At 34.7% G+C, this 23038-nt stretch overlaps 1 protein-coding gene across 4 annotated transcripts in view; it reads left to right on the plus strand.

The window, feature by feature from the left end:
• LOC115232418 (vitamin D3 receptor) overlaps positions 1-23038 on the plus strand; it is an 822423-nt gene that overhangs the window by 696275 nt on the left and 103110 nt on the right. For all 4 annotated transcript variants that reach the window (XM_036514413.1, XM_029802282.2, XM_029802281.2 and 1 more), the window contains one exon: positions 1021-1067. The gene's annotated coding sequence lies outside the window, so the exon portion shown is untranslated. The remainder of the gene's footprint in view (positions 1-1020; positions 1068-23038) is intronic.

Genomic DNA, 23038 nt, shown 5'->3' on the forward strand with positions numbered 1-23038 from the left:
CGTATCACACAAATGGCACCTGTGTCAGTGGCACATAAAAGCGCCCATTACACTCTGAGTGGTTGGCATTAGGAAAGGCATCCAGCCATAGAAACCATGCCAAATCAGACTGGATTCTGGTGCAACCTTCCAGCTTGAGGCCCTGGTCAAACCTTCCAACCCATGGACAACGAATGTTAAATGATGATGAAATATGTTGAGAGCAAAATTAGACATAAGAGGAATTGGATGTAGTATACAAGAAAGAAAATTGCATTGATATGGACATGTGATGCACATGAATGAGGACAGCTGTATTAAAAAAGTGCTGATCACTTAAAATGGATGGAACTTATGGAAGAGGGGAAACCCCAGAAGACATGGAACACAGTAGTGAAGGCTAATCATAGGACTTTGAACCTTGTGAAGAAAATGACAAATGACAGAATGATTTTTTGTATGCAGTACTCGGGAAGACCCTCTCATTTAAGCAAACCTAAGATTGATTTCCTCACCAAATTTCCACCTCTAGTCATCACTTCCACCCGTGTGTGTGTGTGTATTGGTACAATATACCCAAATTATTAAGAAGCTCACTTTGCAACATCCTATGTCAGTTCCACTGCATAGCATCTTGGATATTTGACATTTTTGACAGCTGAGGGTGGTCCCATACACTGTCAGTAAAATTTGATAGATGGAAACTGTATAGAAACCCATTGTATGGATTGTAACTGTAATTCAAAGATATAGTCTTGTCACACTCTGTTAATTATGTTAAAGGTACACCTGTCTATGGAATGCTCACCCACTTGCATGTTGATTCAATGAGCAAGTAATTCAGTTGGTCAAACAACTGTATCTCCATTCATGATACTGGCAACAAACCATCTGTCTACCTATGGACAGGTGGATCTAGCATCCTTAGATAGTATATAAATGCAACATTTGCTTAAGAGAGAGAGAGAGGTAACAGAATAATTCATAAATACATCTTTGTTTACCTATTAATATATTTTCTTTCATGTTTTTATTTGACAGTTACCTATACAATCATTTGGAATACTTTTCTTGCCATATTAAAATATGTAAGTACTACAGAGTTTCTTTTTCTGGGGGATTTTTTCTTCTTTTTTTTACAACTTTTAATTTAATGTTTGGACATTTTACCATTCTTTCATCAGTTTGAGAATAGAGATTGTCTTCGTTGTGGTGATTGAAATATCGGGTTTGCTTGTTGAATATTTGTTTCCTTTTGGATCATTTATTCCATTGGTGTGGTTTTCTTTTCACTGAAGCATAAATGTATGTGAAAAAATGATTAAATGTATTTGTTTTCCTCCTTTTTTTAAATATTTGAATTCTTTCTACAAAAAAAAAAGTGCTTGTTTCTTGCAAAGAAGTAAACATCCATTACCAGTATTTCTATGATAACGATGATAAGTTGGACTTCAGAAAAGTCTTGTTTAATTTTACTATTCTTACTGGTTGCATCTCTAAAGTGTTTATTAGCTGGTCTCTTTCTTAGCCCAATAATCTTAGCTTTTCCACATTGTCCATTAAACATCTACCAACATACCCAAATGTACCTAATAATTATTGGTATAAATGTGAATTTATATGGTATAATAAATCTCGAGTTAGTACTGTGAAAAGGGAAGCTTGTGGTGAATACCAGGATCATGCAACTTTTTAGGTTCAAGAAGTCAATTTCCATTATAGACCAGTCAAGTAATCTAATGTGGGATACTGTCTATGTATGCATGTGTCTGCTGTGTATGTATATGCTTGTGTTTGTATAGATATATATATTTAGAAAACTTGTTTTTCACATTTTTGTGTACATTTCTGTATCTACTTATGATTTACTAATCTAAATGAAGATGCAAGGAAAATGCTGAATTTATTCTAGGAAATGCACACACATGCATGCATACATGTGTGTGTGTACAGATAAACACACATGTATATATAAGTTCATGTGTATAATCTGTAAATATTTTATATTGTTTTCACTAATATAATTTTCATTGCACACACACACACAACTGGTTTCTTTCAGTCTCCGTCTATTAAGTCTACACAGAATTCCCTAGCAGAAGAATACTTGTTCAAAGTGCTAGTGGGGCTGAGCCCCAAATACCTGGTTGCATAACAAACCACATAACCATGACTATATATATATATGTGTGTGTATAGTGTTGTGATTTGATGCAATATACTTTACCAGATCCTTTTAACTCAAGTCCAAGTAATCATTACATTCCTATATCTTTGTTGTATTAAATAATATTGTCAAAGTGAGGACAGATTAGATGGTTATGAAAAGGAGATGCATGATATGAGTATAAAGACACAAAACCAATTGTTGATATTTTGAATGTAATTAATACACATATTTCTAGTAGTTATGTAAAGGATATCTTACATAACTGCTTAGAAACGTGCATTAACTGCATTCATAATATCAATAATTGGTTTCACCTTTATCCTTATATACATACATAAATACATATATATATATATGTATGCATGTGTATATATGATTGACCAATAGCTCCTAAAGTTTTTTTTTTATTTTCTCTCTGTTTATTTCTTTGTGTTCCTTTCTGTTGAAGAGCATAGGCTTGAAACATAAAAGACTTTCTCATCTTCCTGAGCATTAAACTAATACACCTGTTTGATATTTATACACCTCTTTTTCTCTTTTGTTTTTCTGTAAATTTCAACTATGTATTTGTGTGTGTGTGTGTGTGTGTGTGTGTGTGTGTGTGTGTATAACTGTTCAAAATACAGTACAATTGATCTTGTGCTGTAGACATCAGTCCCCAGTATAATAATATATTTCAAATAAAAAAGTGTTTTTACGATAATTATTGCTAGTAACAGTCCACTGTTTTTTCTCAGACTAGGTTCTATGGAACATAGCTATATCTAGTTCCATGGCAAATTTAAATAAACCATAGCTAGCCTAAACAAACCTGTTGTGTGCTGGTATTTTAAAATGTATTTATGTAGATAATTGTAATGAAACGTTTGCATAAAAATGTGATTATATTTATTTTAATCAATGATCTAATCAAATAAACACAACTTGTTGCAAAACCACTCATAGTTTTATATGACAAGATTCTAGATTATAGTAAATCTTAAAGTTACATTTTTTGTGCATTTCATTATTATCTTTTAAAGAGTTTTTCCAACAATTCCACACAAAAACAATTGAGTGTAAAGTTCAACACATACAAAGTATGGGTTAAAACGATTTACATAGATACAAAAGCTGCCTTGCTTTAAAATGTTTTTTTGTTTTGTTTTAATAGTTTCAGCTCAAGAGCTGCAGCCATGCTAAGGCTCTGCTGTTATGTGGGTTTAATATATATGATTTTGTATATGGAATGCAAAGCAGTTTAAATTTATTTTTTTAGTTAGATTTCTGAGACACCCTTCGGTCACAACATAGACCATGGGATTGCACCTAGAAAATTACCCTCACAGGCACAAGTCCAGGCGAGGTTGTTTTTTTATGGAAAACCAGCAGTCGCCCATGCATACCGGCCTCCCCTCTCCAGGGGAAAGGCAAGGGCTGATACAGCTTAGCACCTGTGACATTGCAACTCATTTCTACAGCTGAGTGAACTGGAGCAACATGAAATAAAGTTTCTTGCTCAAGAACACAATACGCAGCCTGGTCCAGGATTTGAGCTCACAACCTCACAATCATAAGCTCGACACTCTAACCACTGAGCCATGCACCTTATTTTAAAATTAATGATTATTAACATATTTATTTTTAACATGTCTAGGCAGCTTGAGATGCAAAATACACTGGTCACTGTATAGGAGAATAACTACTCCCTTTTAGGATGACAGCTTATTGCTGCACAGCATTCTGGGATACTGGTGTTTCAACATGTGTCTTGTCAGCCAGAAGCAGCCAAAACTCTTGAACCTAATCAAAGCCAGTGACTTTGTTTATACATTCAGTGAACAAATTGTTTGCTAATTGATGCCTATATCTGCCAACCAACAGAAAAAAACAATTATAAAATTTGCACTGAGTACATCAAGATTTGGAATGATTATTTCCATATTCTTAACATAGTGCACATAACAGTTTTTTTTTATTGGTTGGCAGAAATAAGCATCGATAGCAAGCAATTTGTGTACAGAAAGTATAAACAAAGCCTGCAACTTGTTTTAAGCTCAGAATTCCAGTTGCCTCTGGCTGACTAGACACAACATATTGAAACACCAGTATCCCATAATGACATGCATCAATGAGCCAAGTGTGTTCAACACACTGTCATCACAAATGGCAGAATTTATTCTGTGACATATGTTACAGCAACCAAAATATTTGCATCCAAATCTGCCTAGATTTACTCTTTTACTTGTTTCAGTCATTTGACTGCGGCCATGCTGGAGCACCATCTCGAAGAGTTTTAGTCAAGCAAATCAACCCCGGGACTTATTTTTTTTAAAGCTTAGTGCTTATTCAAATTGGTCACTTTTGCCACACCACTAAGTTACAGGGACATAAACACACCAGCACCTGTTGTCAAGCAGTGATGGAGTGACAAACACAGATACAAAGACATGGGCTTCTTTCAATTTCCATCAGCCAGATCCATTCACAAGGTTGGCCTGAGGCTTTATTAAAAGACACTTGCCCAAGGTGCTACAGTGGGACTGAACCTAGAACCATGTGGTTGGAAAGCAAGCTTCTTACGACACAGCCATACCTAAAAATATGAATAATTATTCTTGATCTCACTGTAAATGGTGCATACAACAATTTTGTATTACTTGGCAGATATAATTACCAAGCAGCAAACAATTTGTGCACTAAAGTAGAAACAAAGCTGCTGGCTTTGTTTAGATTCAGAGTTCCTACTGCTTCTGACTGATGAGACACATGTTGAAACACCAATGACCCTGAATGTCTTCTACCAATAAGCCAAGTGTGTTGAACATGGGATCATCATAAAAAAGAGCAATTATTCTCTTATCATATACTCCACAGCGACCAGTATAATTTTTCTGAACCTGCTTAGACCTGTGAAAAACATGCAGGCATGGCTGTGTAGTAAAAAGCTTGCTTCCCAACCACTTGGTTCTGGATTCAGTCCCATTGCATGGTACCTTAGGCAAGTGTCTTTTACTATAGCCTCGGGCCAACCAAAACCTTGTGAGTGGATTTGGTTGACTGAAGCTGAAAGAAGCCCATTGTGTGTGTGTATATATATATATGTGTGTGTGTGTTTGTTTTTTGTCTGTGTTTGTCACCCACCACCACTGCTTGACAACTGGTGCTTGTGTGTTTATGTCCCTATAACTTAGCAGTTCAGCAAAAGAGAACAATTGAATAAGTACCAGGCTTAAAAAAAAGTACAAGGGGCAATTCATTTGGCTAAAAATTCTTCAAGGCAGTGCCCCAACATAGCCACAGTCTAATGACTGAAACAAGTGAAAGATAAATGATAAGAGATGATAATATTCATTCCAGATCTCACTGTATACAGGGCAGATAAGGATTTTTTTTTATCTTAAAATTACTTTTTCTAATGAATTTCCTTTTGTTCAGTTTGGTAACTTACAAAGACAACAATGCCATCTTAGACTTGCCAAATACACACACACACAGAATTGTTTTCAATGGAACTGTCATTGTGTAAAACTGTCAAGACCTTGATTGCTAAGAATATTCGAATCACTTTTGGTAAAATAAACACAAACCAGTAATAAACTTGCAAGGGAGACAATTGAAATTTTAAAAAGATTTGTAAAACTGTAATTTATACCAGGTTCACTTTACTATTCAAAACCTGTTTTACATGTATATGATGGTTGTACTCAGAGATGCCATGCTGGTTTCTATTAACAAAATCAAATTTAATGCAGAATTACACCAATGTATATACATATATAACCAGACATAGTCATATGTTTTTCTAATTAATCAAAGCATGAAAGCACAAGGTTTGACTGAAAGCCAAGAATTTATTTATTCACACGCAAATGATACGTGGAATGTTTTGCCACATAATATGTAATTAGATGTTTTTTCTGGTTTTTTGTTTTTCATATTTTTTTTAAATTTCATATTTAAAATAATTTGGTATCATTTTTGTCCAAGGGTGTCTGAAAGTATAGCAATCTGTAAATGAAATGTTTCAGTTTGTATGAAGCCATCCTGAAAACATTTCCTATTATAACTTTATATCCTGTTTAAAATGTGTGTAATTATTTCAAAACCAATCAGAAACAGAAAATATCTGTAGAATGTAAATATCTGTATTACTTAATACTCATCCTACGAATGAAGAAAATTAAACAGGAACGGAAATTCTCATTTCATGCTTTAATTAAATATTCAAATGACTTAAGTTACATTAATGGTACACTGTACTTCTATGATTAAAATAACCTAAGACATTTTTAGCATGCTTATTATGTATATGTTTTATATCAGTATTTTATTACTACAAAGATAAAAAATAAGGAAATTTTATTCATTATACCTCCACAAAATTTCTGTACACACAACATTCTCTCCCCAAAGATCCATTTACATTCTTTGTTTTTGCCATGATGCTCTGTTTACTTGAATTTTGTACCCTGAACATTACTTAAAATTATAAGTTACTAACAGAAAACTAAGCAGGAAATTAATTTATTCTCACATTTGCTACAGATTAACTTTTAATTTAAAATGAAAATTATGTAACAGTTACTATTGGTGTATATTTCAGAACATTCCATTTCCAATTACAAGTAGCAGAGCTTAATTAAGCTTTTTACTTTGTTTTGAACTTCATATTGTTAATGCATTTCTTTTACATATCTACGTGCATTTACTTACATATATATATATGTATGTATATAAGAGGGATACACTATCATAACCATATCTATTTATTGTATAAATAACTGTCTTAATGTTCAGATCAGTCTAAATTTTTGATTTGCTCATGAGATTTATTTAATGGATTATTTGTTTTGAATGAATTATAAAACAATTTGTCATTCTTTAATTCTGGGGCAGCATAATTGAGTAGACCTATGCATTCTAGTGAACATGATCACATTTCTTTACATTTTCCATTTGAGTGTAGTATCCAGGCCGACTGCGTTGTGTGTGTGTACGTACATGTGTGTGCATGCTTCCACATGCATACAAATGTGCATGAATGCTTTTAATATTGTGTTCACTTGTCCTGCACTCTTGAAGACCTTTAGCATACAAAATCCATTACTTGCAAAACAGTTAAAAGCTGGTAAATATTGGTAGCAAGAAAACCATCAGGCTGTAAAATTCCTACCTAAAATAAGTCTTAATTTGCTATATGTATATTTACATGTGTACATATATATATGTATATATGTGCATATATATATATATACACGTGCATATATATATATATATATATATACACGTGCATATATATATATAGATAGATAGATAGATATTTATATGTATGAAAATTTACATACAAATACACACACACATACATATATAGTGAAGGCAAATGATTCAGTGGTTAGAGTGCTGGACTCACAATCATGAGGTAGTGAGTTCAATATCCAGACTGCATTGTGTGTTGTGTTCTTGAGCAAGACACTTTATTTCAAGTTGCTCCAGTTCACTTGACTGTAGAAATGAGTTGTGATGTCACTGGTGCCAAGCTGTATCAGCATTTGCCTTTCCCTTAGATAACAGTGGTGTGGAGAGGGGAGGCTGGTATGCATGGGCAACTGCTGGTCTTCCATAAACATTTTGTGCCTTGGAGGGTAATTTTATAAGTGCAATCTCATGGTCATTCATAACCAAAGGGGACTTTTACTCTTTATACATATATATATACATATGGCGAATGGAGTAAGGTGGTATGCCATTTGTTGAGGAGGGTGATTGAGTTTGAGGTAAATGGAGCGTGAAAGTGAGATAGACCGGGGGGAAAGGTGGGGTGACAGGTAGAAGAGGAGATTGGGAGGGTTGGTTTGAAAAAGGAGGATGCCCAAAATCGGGTGAGATGGTTGAGGGTGTTTGCTATGGCATTGAGGTAGATTTGGCCACCCCTGTTAATGGGGACAAAAGCTGGATTTAAAACACTGGATGATGATGATACACACACATATATACACACATTATGAGTGAGTAAACTCCACTTAGTGCAGTTTTTGTCATCTTCAGTTGAGTTTATTAGATATCAGTGCTATAAATACAAAACCTATAAACCTAAAATCACTAGAAACAAATCATAAATATCATTTAAAAATTTGAAGACAGTCATAAAATCAAATTACCATGTTTAATGCTGTTACAAATGTAGGAGAAATTCCAAGAACCTAACCTGGAACCAAATGACCCTCACTCTAACCTTTTTCACCCTTCCTAACTTAACTCCAAAACTACAACCACTCTTGCCATCATAACAGGAAAACTTTAAAAGTAATTACTGTTAATTACTACTGTTGACTTTGTTTTGTTATCTTATTTTTATTACAACAAACAAAAATTATGCCTATATGCCCAATAGATTGGAGAGGAGGATGTGATTAATTTACACTAGACAGTATTTTAGTTTTCTGTCTGTTTCTGCAAAAATGGTGATTACTCAGGAAATAAATAAGTAAATTAAGTTATATTGTGTAATTGTGCAAACAATTTTACATTAATCTGATGGGATACTCTATACTTTAGTAGAGTACAAATTTATTGTTCTTATATTCTTATACAAGAATGTTGTTGATAATGACTTCGAAGTTTTAGCCAACTAAGCCATCATCATCATCGTTTAAAGTCCACTTTCCATGCTAGCATGTGTTGGACAATTTGACTGAGGACTGGCGAACCAGATGGCTGCACCAGGCTCCAATCTGATCTAGCAGAGTTTCTACAGCTGGATGCCCTTCCTAACGCCAACCACTCCAAGAGTGTAATGGGTGCTTTTATGTGCCACCAGCATGAGGGCCAGTCAGGCGGTACTGGCAACAACCATGCTCAAATGGTGTTTTTTACGTGCCACCTGCACAGGAACCAGTCCAGTGGCACTGGGAACAACCTCGCTCAAATCTTGTATTAGAATAAAATATATATATATATATATATATATATCCAGGGGTCAGTTTTTCTGCTAGTAATTAAAGTGATAATAATTTCTAACTTAGATTTTGACAAGCACTGGTGGATTTCAATATCTACTAGTACTTAGTTTATTGACACTATAAGGATGAAAGGCAAAGTTGACAAAAACACAGGACCACATATTTAGGGGAAAAGGTATTTATTTTGTTGATCACAGAAAGGTAAAATGTAAAATCAGGAGCTGTTGAAACATGAACTCAAATCATAAAGAAAGAATGCTAAATACCACCAGGCATTTTATCCATTGTTCTACCACTTCTGCTAATTCACCTTAAAAACAACAAGAATAAAGAGAGAGAAAAAAAATCAAGAAGTATTAATATATATATTTTCATATATTGCTTATATCATATTGTTGTTGTTAAGATTTCTGTTGATGTTACCTCATCTCACAAGCTGTATTTGGTTGTTTAGATCTATTTTATCTTCTATGCTGGATGAGGGATTAACAGCTGTATTTGCAGATTAAGATTCATATGAAAATTGATGTATGTCTGTAGCTAATGGACACCTTTAGATCTGTTAATGGATGTAACATTTACAAACTGGATGGGGTAGAATCTCACTAACTTATGGTTACGACTATCTCTTAGGGTATGACTTATGTGTGTGTATGCGTGTTTTGAGTGAACAAAATACGTATGTATTAAAAATAGATGTACTTGTCTATTCAATTGTGAGTATGTTGTGTGTCTGTATGTGTCTGTGTGTAATTGTGTATATTTGTACAGACAGAACACATACAGTACATTGTGTGTGTGTGTGTGTGTGTGTGTAAATATAATAATGTAATATACATGTGGTTGTAACTTATATATCATGCGCATGTAAAATATTAGCAGCAGATAATTTTTTCATATATCATCATCATTTTTACATAATACATACATAAATACACATTCAAATGCAAGAAGACAAACAGTCCAGTTAATGAGAGTAAGATGCATACACTTATTTTGAAGCCCATATGTCTGTTTGCGCGTATGTGTGTGTGTGTGCACGCGTAAGACATACATGTACAAGCTTTACATAATTGTTGCCAGCTAATCATATTCTAAAAGGTACATAAAACCCTTTTAGAGAACTCTTAACTATATTTTTCTACAAAACATATCCTCGTGAGCTTTTACTATAGCATATGCCACTCTTTTGTTTTTCTTTTCTCTAAGCTTTTTTCTATTTTCTTCCTTCATGTATATATTCATACATATATATATATATACATGCATATATATTTATATATATATATATATATATATATATATATATATATATATACACACACACATAAATACATACACATACGTATATATCTATAGATATTATGATTTCTCGAAGGCATAGCAATACTAATAATAACCAGTTGTTAGAACTCAATATACCTATGTTTTAGATTTAAGTATTAGATGAGTACAAAACATAATCTAAATTAATAAATAGCAAAAGAATAGGTGTTCTGTAATCACTTTCATTGGCTTTCAGCTGTTTCTGCTATAAGAAGCAATGCTCTCAGAGCTGAGTGTTCATGTGACATCTTATAGCTTTCTCAAAGTCATTTAAACAAAATGTATATTTATTGTGGAAACCATTTAAATAGAGGTTGTTACATGAGGAACCAGATACCTTACAATGCAGTTTGAGGGTGAAAACCCCCTGTTGAGAGATTCAATATGTATATAAACACTTACTTTAGCTTGTAAACCAGAATAAATGCAGACACTCATATAGAGAAATAAAAACAGACACCCATATATATATATCTATATATATATATAGACATACATACATATACACACACACTCATATACATGCATGTCCTTATATCCACAAACATGTAACAGAGACACACATATAGGTGCAAAGATATATATACACACACACACTATACACTCTTGGAGTGGTTGGCATTAGGAAGGGCGTCCAGTTGTAGAAACCAAGCCAAATTCCAACTGGAACTTGGTGCAGCTTTCAGGCTTACCAGTTCTAGTTAAACCATCTAACCCATGTCCGCATGGAAATGGACATTAAATGATGATGATGATGATGATACACACACACATACACATTAGTTTGTTGACTCATATATAGATATATGGATGTACATATAAATATATATTCACTCACCCATATAGTAAACACACATTTAACTATGCATACTTACACAAATATACATCCATTCACATTTATAGACTCACACATGTGGTTACAGATATGAAAATCAGACACTTGGACACAAAGCTAGATCAACTCAGAAAACTATAAGAGCTAAGAAACAGAGATTCACTAATACACATATGCAAACGATAATCCCAGCTATATATATATAATATATATAATATTTTAGTTTTTTAATATTTTATTTTTTAAACTTTTATTTTTTGATTTTTGTATAGATAATAATGAGGTAGGCATTATTAAATCTCAGAACGAGATGTAAACAGTAATCGCTCGACAATGTAAAGTATAATAGCCATCTCGATATGGCTAACCACAGTGTTACTGTAGCTTTTAGCCCCAGGAGATCATCGTCTCCAGCTGGCTTAGGCACACTATCTGTGCCCTTATGGTATTTGCTGGGGCTAAAAAGCTACAGTAACACCCCCCCCCCCCTTTGTAGTTAGCCATATCGAGATGGCTATTATACTTTACATTGTCGAGCGATTACTGTTTACATCTCGTTCTGAGATTTAATAATGCTTGCAGACAGTTTTTCAAAATCAGTGGCAGAAGTCACTAGAAGAACTCTTATATATTTGCATACAGGCTTTCCCTTTCATCGTGATCCGGTGATTACCACCTGTTGATAAGAGGCAACAACCTCGAAACTCTCAGTCCGGTGCGTATCACTTAGGCTTACGAGAAAGAGATGGCCTCCCTTTGCAAATACCATAAGGGCACAGATAGTGTGCCTAAAGCGAGCTGGAGACGATGATCTCCTGGGGCTAAAAAGCTACAGTAACACTGTGGTTAGCCATATCGAGATGGCTATTATACTTTACAATATTGAGGTAATTTAGCAGAAATTTAGAAACTAAAAAGACTAGATGTCTATAGATTGGCTGCTGATGGAGTTTGTTATAGATTGTCTTGTAGTAAGGTCATAAATGTGACAATGCACACTTGTGCTTAGGCACTCACTTATATGCACATATAAATACACACACACACACACACACACACATATATATATATATATATATATATATTATATATATATATATATATATATCTGTTATATGCAACAGAATTAATATTAGATTAAAATAGTCATCTATGTAACATACTTAATGCAAGTATACCAAGAAAAGGCAAATTAACTGCAGTATATCCAGATATAGTCTCCCCCAATGGACATACTATGTTTAAAAGTACAAACATTTCAGTAGCAGACTAAATTTGTCCAGCATTTGCAGTGAGAATGCTAGACCCACATTTCTACCTCTGAGCTTTGTCAGAAGCTTGTACTCACTGCTAAATATAAGCTAAGACAAAATCTAGCTGGGTTCCTTTGGCTGTATACAGTCTTTGACAAGTGGTTTTCCTGGAATAGGTGGAGCTATGTGATGTGAAAATCAGGCTTGGTGTTTGTAGTGCTGGGATGTAGATGTATAGGAAGAAGGGCAGAAAAAGGAAGGAAGAAAGTATGATTGTAGAGTATGGGTTGATTTTTTTTGGAATATTTTGTTTGGTTTGAAATGAGAGCAATGTTATTGTTTAGAGGTCAGTCAAGCATGTAAATAACTTTGTACATGGGTGTGTCACATTCAGGTTAAAATTTGACATAGATGTGTTAGATTCAGATTTAAATGTCTGAAAAGAACTTTCTATTCAAAGAATCTCTTCTACAATCCAGTAATGTCGTTTACATCCCCAAATATATATTTTCTACAAGTCCTGGAGAAGAATTTTCTCCTGGGGTTATTTCTGCAGTGGAAGGTCTTATCATGTTTGAATATGCTCAAACATGTTAAACATGACTTTACATAAATATTTTTTATTCAGTGTTGCATCATGCAACATTATTAATTTTATTCTAGCTTGACCAAGCTTCACACCCATCAGCAAACATACTGTATGCTGTTTTAAAAAAATTTTTTTTTATCTCACTATGAGTGACAGATTTAGTTCTCCTGGCTCATGAAGCAAAAAGACACAAAAACTTTTACATCCTATATTCCAGTGACATTCACAGCCCAAAGTGTGCTTTCACATATATTGGCTAGGAAGATAAGTTTTTCCCTGGACAATTTCCACAATGGAAGATCTTATCAAACACAAATACACTTAAATGTGTTAAATATGACTTTACATGAAAATATCTTGTTCAAACTGCTTTGTGCAGTATATGAACTCATACTCAGTCGGTTATGATGACGAGGGTTCCAGTTGATCCGATCAACAGAACAGCTGACTCGTGAAATTAATGTGCAAGTGGCTGAGCACTCCACACACACATACCTTTAATGTAGTTCTCTGGGAGATTCAGTGTAATACAGGATGTGATGAGGCTGGCCCTTTGAAATGCAGGTACAACTCATTTTTGCCAGCTGAGTGAACTGGAGCAATGTGAAATAAAGTGTCTTGCTCAAGGACACAACACATCGCCGGGAATTGAACTCATGACCTTCACTAGTGCAATATATATATATATATATATATATATTATATATGTGTGTGTTGTGTTTGCAATGAAGTATAGGAAAAGGATAAATAGATAGATAGATAGTTGCATAGAGATTCATGCATGTAGATAAGTAGATCAATAGTTGTTGATGGCTAGATGTGGATAAGGCAAACAAACAGCTAGATAGACACGTGTATGCTAACACACACAGCTCTCTCTCACTCTTTTTTCTGTCTCTTTCTCTCTCTCTCTCTTTCTCCTTCTTTCTCTCTGATGATTTTATATATATATATATGAGGCAGTTGGCAGTTACATAGACTCTTACACACCTGGATCACTTGACACATACAAGAGTAGAACCAGTATTACAACACTTGGCTTATTGAGGCAATCATGTGACTTGCTCTGAGACACAATTGAACACTAATAGAATACTAATAGCAATATGTTGCAGAAACTGATTTTTAAATGTAATGTTTGTATAAACGCAGATAACATTGCTTTCAAGTAGCCGCAATTTGATCTAATGTTACCTAGAAGATAAGTGCTAAAACTTACTGAATCAACATGGCGTTGAACTGTTAGCTGAAGGATCCATAATTTATGTCCTATCACAAACCCTAAGATATAACAGGGATGAGGTAATAAGCCACCACATAGGCAAGATCTAGTCTCATGAATTCCTAATGAATGCTTCATGGACTGAGCCATTAAGTGTCAAACTTACTTTACCAAAGACAAGCAGATGACAGTGATAGGATAGAAATCAACCACCTTTTTTGCTTCATCTGTCTAATGCTAAGTAGACTGAGTCATTGAAAGATAAATTTTCCTTGCTGGAATGCAGTGGTGTGGCAGTGAAGAGGCATATACTCTTGTATTAAGCAAGTAAACTGGAAGATTCTCTATAAAATTGCATCATGTGTGTGTGTGTGCATACATATATATTTGCACACAAACAAGGGCCTCTCGTAGGCAAGATGCATTTTTTTGCATTGCATAAATACAAGCATCCATATGTATATACATCTGTCACTCACAAGTGAATATGACTTGGGAACATGTAACCATGCATTCACTACTTCTTTTAGATGCATATGTCATCACCAGCAAACATAGGCACCCTCTCAACCCTCCCACTCCCACCTTCAGTTCAGCAGATCATCAAAGACATGTTACTGGAAGAAGAGAGGGCTGCGCCGGTACTGGGATGGTACTCATTTTCTAACTAAGCAAACTGGAGCAATACATAATGAAATGTCTTGCTCTGCTTGATCCAGAAATCAAACTTAAGATCTTATGATGATCATGACCCAAACTCCCTAACCACTAGACCATATATATATATATATATATATATATATATATATGTATAGCATGATTATATATAGCATGGGTTGGACGGTTCAACTGGGGTCTGGCAAGCCAGGAGGCTGCACCAGGCCTAGTCTGATCTGGCAGTGTTTCTAGACCCCAGTTGAACCGTCCATCCCATTCTAGCATGGAAAGCGGATGTTAAATGATGATGATGATGATGGATATATATATGAATGAATCACTGATAGACATTATATGTATATGAAGTTCCAACAACTGGTTATTGGTCCTACTGTGGCAAAATGTAATTACAATGTGTGTATTGTGTGTATATGTTTGTGTGTGTGTGTGTGTGTGTGTGTATACTTTGGATATACAGGACAACTTAAGCCAGCATGAGAGACGGACATAATGTGATTATGAGGAGTATATATACTGTATATGCTTGTGTAAGAGTCAAATTATTTAGACCATTTTTTTAAAGTCAAATTTATGGGGTTGTCTATTACATGGGTACTACATTTGAGGGGCTGAAATTCAAGCTAGAATCCAAAGTATCGTATCAGCAGCAGAAGCTCTCTAAGTGAATAAAATCAAAAACACAATGAATTACAATAATATTACCAATTCTGTGCATCAACAGAGTTATTTCTACATACAGGATGATATGGTACCTTGACCAACAAATGTTGTCCTGTTCATGAAATATTATGATGAACTTTTATATGGGGTCTTTGGAAAATTCCCAATTTTTTGGCCAAAAATAGGGGGTTGACTTTTACATGAGATTGACTACCACTCAAGTGTATACAGTATGCAGTATATATATATATACACACAACAACCTTCCACACAGTTTTTCTCTACCATAATTACAAACCATTGGTCAGACTGGTGCTATAGTTAAAGTCTCTTGCCCCATGTGCTGCACAGTAGGGCTGTTTGCAAAACAAACATCTTATTGACATAGTCATATCTGTGCCTGTATAATTATCATTCTAGCATCCGCTTTTCCATACTTGCATGGGTATTGAGAGAGAGGACAGTTTTATTCTATTGGTAACATGTAGAATATTTCAAATCTTGTACGGTCTGCATGTGCAGTGCTTAGCATATAAATTGTGGTATCAACTGACTTCTGTCCGTTAAAATTGTTTGGTTTGTACCTTAATGAGAAACAATCATATATTGCTTTAAAATTTTGGCACAAGGCCAGCAATTCAATTACATCAACCCCATTGCTCAACTGGTACTTATTTTATCTGGCAGAAACGTTAGCGCGCCAGGCAAAATGCTTAGCAGTATTTCGTGTGCCGCTACATTCTGAGTTCAAATTCCGCCGAGGTCAACTTTGCCTTTCATCCTTTTGGAGTCGATTAAATAAGTACCAGTTACGCACTGGGGTCAATATAATCGACTTAATCCATTTGTCTGTCCTTGTTTGTCCTCTCTATGTTTAGCCCCTTGTGGGTAGTAAAGAAATAGGTACTTATTTTATCAACCCCAAAAGGATGAAAGGCAAATTTGAATTGAGGACATAAAGACAGATGAAATGCCACGAGGCATGCATTTTGTCCAGTGTGTTAACAACTCTGCCAGCTTGCCATCTTAGAAACAATTATTCATTATTATGATTTCTTCCTTCTTCCAAAAGCATTTCTCTACAGTTTCCCAGTTGTCACTAATCAAAATTCCTTCCGAGACCACCATCACCACCACAAATAACAACTACATATACAAATTTGACACATCTTCTAAATGAGGGAATTAGTAGATTATTGTTCTCAGTCTGATATTTTTAATCATTATTGCAAAAGCATCTTTTTGCTATAAATGAATTTGTCATTGCAGTCAGCATTATTATTAGCAATATTAGTACTATTTGGTAATGAGCCAGGTGAAGGGATATTTTCACAGAGCAGATTACTGGGAAGTAAAATCTTAGTGTGTGTGCATGTGGCAAGCAGAAGTCCTTTCCATTGCACTGTTAAAAACTAAAAAAATAGAGAAGTATGTCGGTAAAACATTTCAGAATCTCTCTGACCTCTCATATTATTCATAGAAAAATAGAACCAGATAAAAAATAATTTTTTAAAAAAAACTAGAAGCAAAAAAAAATAAAATGAAAAAAACTGTAAAAATAGGAAGGAAAATGGTAAAAACATGAACATATTACTCTTGTCTTCCTCCAGAGCCACGCATGAAGAGCATGAAAAAGAGAAAGTTGTCTATCTATATTGGCCATTTCATGTCTCACCACCTGCCTGACTATCTTCACTACTCTCTCACACCAAAATGCCTGCTTGTTGTTATATCTAAAATTCCATTGCTGTTGCTGCCTAGGGATTAGATGTTTCAAGTGGTTGCCTTCTGGGTTCTGTTATTGTTCCCCACCACCCCCGCATCTATGCCTCCTTTTTTTGTTGTTGTTGTTCTTACTCATATGCTATAGGGTTTGAAGAATTCTTTTGCTTATTTTTCAAGAGGACATTGTTTTTGTTTTTATTTACATTCTTTGACAGAGTGGAACAGAAAAAAACATTGGTACTACTACTACCACCACCACCACAATTAAGTACCACTAAAACAAAGACAACAGTTGAGAAAGAAACAGAGGAGGTTTGGAGTCGAAGGAAAATAAATATATCCCCACCCATCAAAAATGATAAGCAAATAAATAATACAATAAAAAATTACTAACAGAGTTTTCTTAGGTTGAAATAAGATTTTAGCAGAAGGAAAAACAAAAAAATACACTGAGAATTTTTTTAAAGAAAGTACAAAACTATAACATTAAGACCATCTACCAATTTGATCAATAAGACACCCCTTAAACTTGGATTTCTTCTGCAACTGACATCATTGCATGCTGTAGCCTACAAACACATATGCACATAGATACTACCACAAACACACACACATACTCTGGCCATTGTTGCACTCTCCAGCCTTCAAAAACTACTTTCTCTATCTCCTTATACTTCAAGTCTGTTATTTTTCAGTCATGTAATGACATATTTTTTTCTTAGACTATTCTTTTCCTTCTCTATGAACTTTTTCATCTTTCTGATGACAATCCATGCTCAAAATGTTACATCCCACATTTTTTTTTCATCTTAAATTTTCTCTGAGTGTCAGTGTAATATATTCACTGTGTACATCCTTTTGACTTTTGTTGTTTTTCCTGTTTTATTTTTGATTTGCCTATATATATATATATATATATATGATAGTTTTTGTGTGTGGCAGATGCACAGGGGCAATAAACACCGAAGTTATACAGAAAACAGATTCCATTACATGCCTGGGGGAAAAAACTAAAAGTAGTTGATAACTTCTGTTACCTAGGTAACCAAGTCAGGAGGAGGGGTGGATGTTCTGAGAGCATAGCTGCTAGAATAAGAATAGCCTGGGCAAAGTTCACAGATTTCCTACCTCTGCTGGTGACAAAGGGCCTCTTGCTCAGAGTGAAAGTTAGACTGTATGGTGCATGTATGTGAACAGCCATGCTTATATGGCAGTGAAACATGGGCTGTGACTGCTGAGGACATGATAGGCTTGAAAGAAATGAAGCTGGTATGCTGGACATAAGAAACATCCGATGTGGTGTGCAAGAGAGACGACTGTGCTGGTATGGTCCTGTCTTGTGTATGGATGAGGACAGTTGTGTCACACCCTAACAGTGGAGGAAACCTGTAGTAGAGGTAGACTTGCAAAAAAATGAAAATTTCAAATATTAGGGAATAATACAAAGGTTGATTGAAAAATTGTATATGTATGTTTGATTCACAACAAAAAGAAGATTCTCTATAGAACAGTTTTATGACACAGATGGTACAATCTTAGCTATACAATAATCTATAATGGTATAAGTGTGTACCTGTACAAAACCACAATGGTATAGGTGTGTACCACTCAAAATTATTTACTCTTAGAAATATGTATTGCAACATTGTTGCAAGATTATTACTACCTAATGCTTATAAACTATACACAACATGTTTGTGATTAGTAAATATGTTTAGAGTGAAAAAATGTTATAAATAACTTACCAAAGCATGATGATAATCACTTAAAAGCAGTCGGTAAATGTGGGGAGTTTGTACACGTGAGCTTTTTGAGCTATCACTATAGTGTCATACACTCTGGTCATATGTCTGGCGCTACATACTTACCAGAAAAACTGGAGCAGTACTATACTGCATCACATGAAATGAAAATTTTAAAGGTTTGAGTTGTAAAATTTTTGACTGGTACAAATATGTACCAGCCGGGCTGAAAGGGTTAAGGCATCTTTCTTTGCTAAAGCTTCTACTCTATCCTCAATGCCTTACCCAATAATTTGGCCTTATAGTTAATTATCATAGAAGTGAGAGACAGGTCTGTGTAATACTCTTCATTAGTAGTTATATGTATGTTTTATTATCTATCCTATATAAATTCTTAATTCTGTCTAAGAAGAAATTAAAGTTCATTCTGAATTTTTAAGTTTTTGTATGTCTAAAGGTGCAGAGGATTTACAGTATCATAGCTTGGGTGTGATGCCTAAGAGATTCACTTCAAAGGTTTCCAGCTTCTCAATTCTGGGTGCGACTGTTCTAGACCTAATTCTGAAGTCTTCAGAATCTACTGGTGCTTGTACATGCTCATAGAAGAACTCTTGTGGTTTTTGACTGTCTTTTCATCTCTAATTTTTCCCGATGTTGTATTTTCAAAGATCCAGTAAAAAAGAGCCCAAGCCTATACTTTTTCATTCAGCCATGTCTGATGACTGTTAATTTACTTTCCACACTTGAAAAGGTTCTTCAACCCCAAACTATTTAGTAACATGAGTTGGATGTTATGAGACTAAGTTCATAATACTGTAGAAATAATAGTCCCACTCTGTTTAATATACAAGTGCTTATTCTCTCTGACTAATGGAAACTTATTAGACAACAGTATTTATATCAGCTATATACTTCCTTACTAGTTCCAGACTAGTTGCTATCAAATTACACCAAACTGTTATGTGCAACCACCTTGATGTATGCACTTGTTAGCTTAGTGGTAAAATGTTATAAAAAGTTCAAAAAACTTCAAATTACTTTGCTACTAAAAGCATCATGAATTGTCACATAATTAAACCATAGTATTTAATTTTTTTTAAATATACTGTTTGGTAAAAAAAGATCTTGTCAAAACCTGCTTCAGACCAGTCAGAAACATCTAGTTCAAGATGTGGTATCTGAGCTCCTTTTGTTCTATGAAAGTTAAAACCTAGGTAGACAGCTGTAGTGAGCAACAGACAACAATATTCAGAACAAAATAAGACAGAAGAAACTTCATGCCATCTTCCCCCTTGAAGCAATGCTGGATAGACATGCTACAGCTTAATTCTGTTCTTTAGTAACTTTAGTTGCTTTTTAACAATGAGCAACTCATCAATCAATACATGTTACATAGGACTAACATGGAATTATTGAGGTACACTTTCATATAGGTATTTTCTTTGCAGTGACTTTTCTTCTTTTTGCTCTTATGTTCATTCAGTGTCAACATTAGAACTGTAAATTTGATATATATGCAACTAATTCTACCTTCAATGGAATTCATTGGAAACATAGTTTTCCAGTAATATATGTAAAAGAATAAATGAAGGTTTAGAGAGAATTCTGGTCTTGCTTTTTTGGTTTTTCTTGATTTAACACCCACAGCAGCATTATCTGCAACCATATCAGCTTCTGTTTCTTACACACATGCACACTGATACAAGCCTGCATGCATGCTGACTTCTTTCAGTTTATGTCAACTAAATCCACTGACAAGCCTTTAATCAACCGAGGAGTATAGTAGAAGACACTTGACCAAGGCACCATGAAGCTGGACTGAACCTGAAACCATATGGTTGGGAAGAGAACTCCTTAACCACACAACAATGCATGGTTGTATGTATCTGTGTGTGTGTGTGTGTGTGAGAGAGAGAGAGAGAGAGAGTGTGTGTGTATATATATTGCTTCCCCAATATAGAGTCAATAATACTCATTCACACTAAACATAAACACACCAGAAACACCCTTGAAAGACAATGCAACTGTAGATCCCCAAACTGCTGCCATATTAACAACAACTGCAAACAGGCATACATGAGACAATAATTACAAAGGTCAGCTGAAAAATTCATAGGCTGACCAAGATACTCTCATGGAATGTGACCAAATCAGGCTTACTTTTCCACATAGCCCTCCTTGCAGCCAACACATTTCTTACATCATTATTGCAGTGCTTGGATCCCATTGATAGAGAAGCTTTCATCCTGTTGCTCAAAAAAGTCATCAACAGCAGATATGACATCATCATCACTGCAATACTGGTTCCCAGCCAGGTGTTTTTTCTTGTTGGGGAACAGATGATAGCCAAATAATACCAAATCAGGAGAATAGGGAGGTTGATCAACCAGTTCAAAGCCACAGTCACTCACAGTCGTCAGTGAAACCAAAGACTTGTGTGCTGGAGTATTGTCTTCAATAAGCAAGACCCCTTTCATCAGTTTCCCTGGGTGTTTGATCTTGATAGCCTTTTATAACTGCCTCAGGGTGTTTTCACAACTTTTATAACTGCAAGGGGTGTTTTCACTACAAGGATTATCTCTGACTCAAAGTGATGAACCCAACACTCATCTTGGGTTACAAAACATTGAAGGAAACCAGCTGGATCTACCTCAAACAACATAAGATTTTCCTGTGATTTAATCAGGCTGGTGCGCTTCTGATCAGGTGTCAGAAGACCCACCAAGCAGAAACTGTCTTTCCAAGTTCGTTGTACAAAACATTCTCAACTCTCTTACAGGATATGCTAATAGCATTGGCTGTTTGATTTATAGTCAATCACCTGTCCTCTATCAGCACATGATGAACACAATCAATGTTTTCTTCCATGGTGGCAGTTGCAGGATGTCCAGACAATGAGTCATCTTCAAGACTTTCCATTCTCCTACTAAATTCAGCTGCCCACTTTTGCCTTGTTGATAAAATTGTAACATCATGCTCTAATGTAGCAGCCATGTCAGCATGAATGTCCTTAAGGGAATAAATTCATTTTAGTAGATAATTCTTAATGCCACGATACCAAAATTTGTCGATTTTTAAGAGAAATCACTACTCATTACTATTAAAGTCTACTTTGGACAGTGAGATGTCAGTTTATCTGGATAGAAACAATGCAGTTATCAATATGAAGATTTGAAATTAAAGCATGCAAGATTTCACAGCTCTAGCATTACTTCTTCATAGTCAACCAATGAAATTTTCAGTCCACCCTCATATACACAGCGAGTGAGGATGAGTGACATTCTGAAGAAAATATTCAGTTTTCAGCTGGAAGACATTAACATTTTATGCTTCATGCTTGTTGATAATATTTTTGATTATTTGTAAAAACTTGTAACATTTCATATAAGTGAATTACTGTCATCTGTAAATTGTTTGTTCGAATCAAATTTTCATTAAATAATACACAAACGCACACACACACACACATATGTATGAGTGTGTGTGTGTATATATATATATATATATATATATATATATATACAGTCTGTGTATTTGCGTGTCTTACACTTTGTTGCCATTATACTATTTCACAAAGAACAATCTTAGCAAATGAAATATAGAATATTGTTATTTGTCATGTTTTTTTCTCTTTTTCCTCCTCATTATCATTATTGGCATTATCAAAGAGAAGGACATGATGATGACGATGATGATGATGATCATCATCATCATCATAACCACCATCATCACAGTTGCTAAGCTTTACTGATCCATATCCAATTAGTCTCCTAATATTATGTCAGATTGCACTTAATTTAGGCTGTCTGTCTATCTATCTATCTATCTATCCATCTAGTCCAGCATGCATAATAGTTGTGGCAACATTACATGTACTGAAATGCCAGCCAGGAAGCTGGGATATAAATGGCCAAATTC

Source organism: Octopus sinensis, linkage group LG2 (genome assembly GCF_006345805.1).
Source record: "Octopus sinensis linkage group LG2, ASM634580v1, whole genome shotgun sequence".
NCBI classification, from domain to species: domain Eukaryota; kingdom Metazoa; phylum Mollusca; class Cephalopoda; order Octopoda; family Octopodidae; genus Octopus; species Octopus sinensis.